Source organism: Otolemur garnettii, unplaced genomic scaffold (genome assembly GCF_000181295.1).
Source record: "Otolemur garnettii isolate 467f Iridium unplaced genomic scaffold, OtoGar3 scaffold00005, whole genome shotgun sequence".
In the NCBI taxonomy this organism is placed as follows: Eukaryota; Metazoa; Chordata; class Mammalia; order Primates; family Galagidae; genus Otolemur; species Otolemur garnettii.
In genome coordinates this window covers 22,331,198-22,339,568 of record NW_003852400.1, presented here as the reverse complement: position 1 = coordinate 22,339,568, position 8,371 = coordinate 22,331,198, and positions in this window count along the sequence as shown.

Here is an 8,371-nt window from a genome sequence, read left to right as displayed (position 1 = left end):
AAAAAAAAAAAAAAAAAAAAACGAATTAGGCTACATTGCACATTTTCTCCCCAGAGAATATATGAATAAATAAGAAAAATAAGGAAGAAAAAGGAGGAAAGTATGAAAACAAAGACCTATAACATTTAATATCATTCTTCCCAGCACAAAGTAAATTTATTATGCTAAGCAAAAAACAAAGACATCTTAAATTATTTCCTTTAGTTTTTAAAAAAAATAATCCTGAAGGTTATATATTTATCTTTCTTAGATAATCATGATAATTCACATATAGAGCTATTTTTCTTTAATGATATATACTAGCAAAAATATAAATTAGATGGAAATCTAATAAATTCCTATGCTTTATATTCAGAATTTTAAATGTTTAAATGACTTTACAGATCATCGAATCCAGTGTTTCTCAAAGTCTATTCCAGAGACTATTTGAATCAGAATCAGTCATGATGATTAATAAAAATGCACATTCCCAGAAGTCAGACCCAACAACCGGAACTAAAGTCTCTCGTTGAAATGCATCACGGCAGCCTGCTAACTTTGAATGCCTACAGGTTTCTTCATGCTCAAACACCATGGAAAACTCAGAAGAATACCCATGGCCTTCTTTCTCCCTGGCCCAAGTTCAGAGGATTATGTTTAAATACCCATTGTATGGACCAAGTGTTTGTGTACCTCTGGAATTTTTATGCTGAGGTCCTAATCCCTAATGCGATGGTATTATAAGGTGGAGCCTTTGAGAGGAAATTAAGTCTGGGGGAGATCATGTAGGTGGAGAGCCTATAACGTGATTAATACCTTTGTAAAAAGAGGAAGAAATACCAGAGATTCCTCTTTTCATCATGCAAAGAGGCAGCCACCCACAAGCCAGGAAGTGGGCCCTCATCAGAGCACATCCATGCTAGCACATTGACCTTGGACTTCCCAGACTCCAGAACTGTGAGAAACAGATATCTGTTATTTAAGCTATCCAGCCTATGACATTTTATTACAGAAGCCTCATCTGTCTAAGATACCTGCTTTAAGCTTGTCATGGGTGTGATTTTATGTGACTAGAACATGTTTTTGTCTTTTCATATCTGCTGTCCATAAAATCACAATCATAAAATGAATTTTATTGACTGGGCACCCAGAGCTAGGCCAGCTAGCGCGCTGGCCACATACACATTTCAAATCTGGTCCAGGCCTGCCAAACAACAATGACAAATACAACAAAAAAATAGCTGAGCATTGTGGTTGACACCTATACTCCCAGCTACTTGGGTAGCTGAGGCAAGGGAATCACTTAAAACCAAGAGTTTGAGGTTGCTGTGCGCTGTGATGCCATAGCACTCTCCTGAAGGTGACATAGTGAGACTCTGTCTCAAAAAAAATAAATAAAATGAATTTTTATTATACTTATTTCTATATCTTTTTTTTTTTTTTTTAAAGACAGAGTCATATTATGTCGCCCTCAGTAGGGTGCTGTGGCGTCACAGCTCACAGCTCACAGCAAACTCAAACTCTTGGGCTTAAGTGATTCTCTTGCTTTAGCTTCCCAAGTAGCTGGGACTACAGGTACCCGCCACAATGTCCGGCTATTTTGTTATTCTTGTCATTGTTGTTTAGCAGGCCCCAGGCAGGGTTCTAACTTGCCAGCTCCGGTGTGTGTTGTCGGTTCCCTAGCCTCTGAGCTACAGGCTCTGAACCCCTATATCTTATCCATGGAAGAATGTTAACATTTTGTAGGAATCAGACACATAGGCATTTGGGATTTGTAAGACCTGTGACTGTCAGATTTTAAGTTTTATGAAGTTAATACAGCCTTCAAATTTAATCATGTATGGTCTTTCAAACCTGGCAAGGAGCACAGCAAGAATTTAAATTCAGTCCTGGCTCAGTGCTTTTCCTTTTTCTTTATGCAATATCATCTCTAGCAATAGTAAAAATACTATACAACTTATGTCAGATAAAGACAGTGTTAATGATATTTTGAACTAAGAACAAATACATCTATGAAGGCCTGTGGAGCTATTGTTTTTCATTCAAGCAAATAAACTGTAAAGGAGATTAGTTTTAATGTTTTGATAAAGAATTGCAGACTAGAAAGGATCTTAAAACAATAAAATTTGAGGCTCAGCGTCTGTAGCTCAGTGGCTAGGGTACCAGCCATATACCCTGGAGCTGGCAGGTTTGAACCCAGCCTGGGCCTGCCAAACAATGACAACTACAACCCCCCAAAAGCTGGGTATTGTGGTGGGCGCCTGTAGTCCCAGCTCCTTGAGAGGCTGAAGCAAGAGAATTGCTTTAAGCCCAAGAGTTTGAGGTTGCTGTGAGCTGTGATGCCAGAGTACTCTACCAAGGGGAACGAAGTGAGACTCTGTCTCAAAATAAATAATAAATAAATAAATAAAATTTGACTTTCTTATTTTACAAGTGAGGAAACTGAGGCTGAGGCATATTAAGTTACTTCTGCAAAGCGTATAATGGCAGAATTGTATCTACATACGTGACTGTGACTCACAAACTAATGTTCTTTCCTTTCTCCCTGTCACTCATAAATTCTGTCCATAATCTGGAGCTGGACTAGCACTTCTCAAACATCAGTGTGCATGAATCTCCTGACATTTTAAAAAAAATGTAGATTTTTGAGTTAGTAGATCTGGGATGCTACTTTTTTTTGTTTTGTTTTGTTTTTAGACAGAGTCAAGCTGTTGCCCTGGGTAGAGTGCTGTGGTATCACAGCTCCCAGTAACCTCAAACTCTTGGGCTTGTGAAATTCTCTTGCCCCAGCCTCTCAAGTTGCTGGAACTATAGGCACCCGCCACAACACCCAGCTATTTTTTTGTTGTAGTTGTTATTGTTGTTTAGCAGGCTTGGGCTGGGTTCAAACCCACCAGCCTCCGTGTATGTGGCCAGCGCCCTATCCACTGAGCTATGGGCACAGCCCAGATGCTACATTTTTTAACAAGCTTCCACTCAATGTGTAGTGAATTGCTATGCTTTTATGTTGCCTTGGCATCCATGTTGAATAGACGTTAGACTCTCTCATACTAGAATCAGGATTTAGCCTCCCTTGACACAGTGCCTAATTCTCTCCTCCCAGTCTCTCAGTTTGGTTGATCTAGATGTCTGCCTTGTGTAACCACCTCCTGATGTCCACCTCCCTATGGGACAGCTAGACATACCGATTTGACTTATTCCCAGACTCCCATACCCCACATGGACTGTGCAGATGTGCCACAGTGACCATGTCTCAGTCACAGCGTGACACCACAGAGCTAATGCCTGCTTGCTTTAGACACCAATGAGAGCTCTCCTTGGGAAACCAGCGCGGGCAGTGCCTTAGACTTCAACAGAAGTTGTGGCCCACGGGCCCTTCTATCTCCCTTGCTCCCTATCTGCAGGTTGTGCATGCCTGTTCCACAAGGCTCCTCCTTCCCATTGGCCCTGGGAGGCATGTGCCCTCTTCTCTCTGGATCTGTGAGTAAAACATGGCTTTGTTATCTTTGTGTTATTTCCGTTTTGCTGTGCTTCCTTCTTTGTGTACCCCCCACCCCCGACTGACATATCCAAACCTAACTCTCCCCCTCATCAGGATTCTCCTAGAGAGTGGCTACAGTGGTAGGAATCTACCAGATGCAGATCAGACAAGAGTGTAAGAGTGTCAGCCAGTACAAGCAAGTTTCTGTGAAATACACACTTGATTACATGTTGACCACTTAGGCATTCAGCCATCCGCCAAGTATCCTGTGAAAGATACACTGTAAACATCGATGGCCACCTCCGCAGAACCTCACTAGGGCACAGCTAGACTATATAGCCACTCTCAAGAGAGGGATCATAAGGCCAAATCAGCCAAAAGCACAAGGTGGTGTCTGTGCTACGGATCTCTAGGTTGCACTTTGAATAACAGCACCATGTTGAGGGCCCTTTCTCCTTGAGGATCACTTTCGTCTAGCAAAGGGAAAAGGATCTGCTTTGGCTGTAACAGAGGCTTAGGTTTAAATGCTTGCCAAGAGATGGCTTCCACAAACATGCATGTTTTTCTTAAGTCAGCTTCATCAATTTAGGCTTAATTGAGAAATTCAAAAAAGGTTAATAATCTGATGCTTAATCATGAAAAGTGTTTACTCCTTAGTTGCCATAAAAAAAAACTAATAAAAAACATAGGTGGATTGGCTGGTTGCAGTGGCTCACACCTATAATCCTAGCATGCTGAAAGGCCAAGACAGGTGTATTGCTTGAGCTCAGGAGTTTGAGACCAGCCCAAACAAGAGTGAGACTCACTTCTCTAGTAAAAATAGAAAAACAGAGGCAAGAGGATTGCTTGAACCCAAGAGTTTGAGGCTGCTATGAGCTATAATGATACAATGGCACTTTACCCATGGGGACAGAGTGAGACTCTGTCCTAAAAAAAAAAAAAAAAAAAAAAGGATTGATTATCATTTATATTTGACTAACAAAATACATCAAAAGGCTACTAATTGGAAAAAACAACACCATTACTCCACAATCAAAGATATAGTATGATACCTAAATTGAAAATACTTCTCAGAGCTAATTTAACGTATTTTGCAAAGAAGGGCCTGAATCTGTTGGAATAAAGAACATAAATGTTCATTTAAGGAGGAAAACTATTTCACTAACATTGATGACAAAAAAATAATTAATAAATGGATTTGAACACTATGTGTTTCTTATTAACAAAGAACAGATATTTATTCAACGAACATTTATTCAATGACTACCATAAGTCAGAATGCACAAAAGCCCCTGAAACTCAAATAGGAGCCAGGTTCCTAACTCCTAAAAACCTACCAGAAACAAGATGAACTATGTAAATATGTAAATATCTCTTAAAGACATCCAATAGGGCCTTCTTAAGTCCCTTTGCATTCACTAATCCCATTGTGAGAAAAGTACACTGCACATTCTTTTAACCGCATGAAAAATGGGAATGAGAAACAGTAAGTCTGACCTACAGCAACCAAGAAAATAACCTAATGTTAAGAAAATTACCTGGCCGGTGTGGTGGCTCACACCTGTAATCCTAGCACTCTGGGAGGCCAAGGCAGGTGGATTGCCTATGATCACAGGTTTGAGACCAGCCTGAGCCAGAAGGAGACCCTGTCTCTACAAATAGCCAGGTGTTGTGGCAGGCACCTGTAGTCCCAGCCATTCAGGAGGCTGAGGCAAGAGAATCTCTTGAGCCCATGAGTTAGAGGTTGCTGTGAGCTATGATGCCATGGCACTATACTGAGGGTGACAAAATGACACTCTGTCTCAAAATTAAAAAAAAAAAATCCAAAACTTGGAAATGGGAAATAGAGCAATATGACCTTTCAATGTAATACAGGCTATTGTATAAAAGGTTTGCCCAAAGATTACTTCAATCTTTGAGTGAATTTACCTGAGTTTGACTTTGCTGTTTTACTTTATTTTATTAGAGTCCAGAACTTGTGACTAACATGCTCACTTACAGATTTTCATTTGGTAGAAATGGTAACCACAAAGGTTATGGTTTAATTGTTTTGTAGGACATTAGCAATTTATATTTAACATTCCACCACCCCTGGCCTCCAAAATACCTGTAAAATGGTATTTGAAGAACCTTAATCATTTTATGGGGCCCCTAATTGATAACTTAACATATCCATGACAAATATTTATATGGGTTTGAGTCACTTTAAAAATTTTTGTGAAATTTTTTTGAAAATTATAATGAAAATAATATTACATATGCATTATTCTAAGATTCTTTTTTTTTTTTTTGAGACAGAGTCTCACTTTATCGCTCTTGATAGAATGCTGTGGCATCACAGCTCACAGCAACCTCCAACTCCTGGGCTTAGGAGATTCTCTTGCCTCAGCCTCCTGAGTAGCTGGGACTACAGGTGCTCACCACAATGCCCAGTTATTTTTTTGTTGCAGTTTGGCTGGGGCCAGGTTTGAACCCGCCACCCTCAGTATATGGGGCTGGTGCCTTACCCACTGAGCCACAGGCGTTGCCCTGCTCTAAAATTCAATAAGAAAAATAAAGTGGGCCAGCCACAGTGGCCCATGCCTGTCATGGGAGTCTGAGACAGGTTGATTGCTTGAGATCAGGACTTTAAGACCAACCTAAGCAGGAGTGAGACCCTGTCTGTACTAAAAAGAGAGAAAAAAAAAAAAAAAAAAAGAAATACTGAGGCAACAGGATTGCTTCACCGAAGAGTTTGAGGTTTTTGTGAGCTATGACACCAGGGCACTCTACCAAAGGGGACAAAGTGAGACTGTGTCTCACAAAAAAAAAAAAGAAAGAAAGAAAGAAAAGAAAAATAAAGTGTTCTCTGATTAATTTACTGATCATTGATTAAATATCCTTTGTTATTCTAATAGCATTGTCCCTCATTTTATATTTAATATAGGCTGATGCCTTTTTCTGTGTATCGCCTCTCTTCCCACATAGATTTTTGAATGTCTCCTTGTCTGCATCTTTTAGCAGACTTTAAATTAGACTATCTACTTTAACATTCTCAATACCATATTGAGAATATGTAAATTCTCAATATTTATCATGTAAATAAACCAAGTGAAATACGACAGTACTGTGCCAAAAGCCAGTATGTCCAAATTGGTTTTTACTGAGCATGTGTTAGATAATTCTAACAAAATAAAGTAGCTGTAAAGGAAACAGAAGAAAGAGATGGTGAGATTTGCATGTTTCCTATATATGGAACTATATGGGCCATGCCTTGTTTGAGGAATAAATTAAATTTTTAAGGACCAAAAAGGGAAAACAAAACAAAACAAAACTACAAGCACCCATAGCAAGGTAGCATATAACAATTAAAAGCCAAGAGAAAGAACAAAAAGAAAGTGATTGGCTCAGAATGAAAAGGCTAACACACGTAATCAAATTAAAACCTTGATTATAGTGAGCGTCCAAGACTTCCTAGGTTTGCTGTGGCTGTGTACAGTCGTGATAAGGAAAAGTTAACCAAAAAATGAAGTGGAATAATTATTTCTTGACTTTTAGTATCATCACATCGCTATTAGGATACAGGCATTCCATGTAGTATATAACCTTATTTTCCCTCTCTTTCTGAGCCCTATATGTATATGCAGGATATTAGACATTCAACATGTCTTATTAAATTACCAGTTTTTTGTGATCTTCAGTCCAAAAGTTTGTGGTGATTCCATTTCTTCCTTTAAAATTGTTTAGAAGGATAGAGATGACGGGACAAACAGAAAGCAGAGGGAAGGCCTCCAAGAGTACTGATAATAAAATGAATCATTCGTGAACAAAGTGATCTTCCAAGCCTTATTTTCAAAAAGCTTAAGATGCTGTACAGAGTTGTCAAACATGAAACATTCACGTCCCTAAGAAATAGAAGATGACAAGTAACCAAACATATCAAGCATGTTTAATTAAAGACTTCATGAAAAATTCACATAAACAATTGTTTTGGAGCTAGCAAATCACCTTGTACAGTATTACTCATCTGATGTTCACTTGTTCACAAAGATGTGGTTTTTCTTACGATGTGTGATAATGCCAAATCACATGCTGAGAACACTCAGAACAGTTTTGCAGTGTAGCTAAATATTTGTACAATTTCATTACAATGTTGATTTTTGCGAATCTATTGAATAAATGTCTCTCTTGTAGCATTTGCTTAGTATTTCTCCTTTTATTTCACAAATGGAGGCATATCTACACACACGCTAAAGAAAAATAACACTGGTATCTTAAAAGAGGGTCCAGAAATGACTCAGGATATCATTTACTGTCATACTACAATCCAAAACATACACATAACACCCATCTTTACCTCGCCTAATGCTCTTCTGATTTTGCCTTACAGGAATGATGGGGGGGAGGGGGAAATGTTCAAGAAAATGGTGTTTGAAAAATGTTGCCAATGTTTTAGTCACAGCGTAAGGAATCTTCAGCCCGTACCAGAGTAGGTCTCACTTAACCAGCTGCACCGACCTCTCCTTCTGCTCTTACAGTGATATCCTCTCTTCACCATCTCATCTGTCTCCCGGTGACAGTCATTATAGGGTCCCTGTTAGCTGCACTACCCTCCACTGGTACAGCCCAACATTCCTTAGTCTGCAGATCCAGGTCATCTGTGGTCCTTGGGGATTTATTTAATGTTTAATGAAATCAGTATTTGCCTGCCTATGCAAACCACTTAGTTACGTTAGATATGTTTAAGAAAAACTTTAAAGAGTTCCTTTTTTTGGCTTGGTGCCTGTGGCTCAAGTGGCTAAGGCGCCAGCCACATATACCTAAGGTGGTGGGTTCAAATCCAGCCCGGATCTGCCAAACAACAATGATGGCTGCAACCAAAAAATAGCCTGGCATTGTGGCGGGTACCTGTGGGCCCAGCTACTTGGGAGG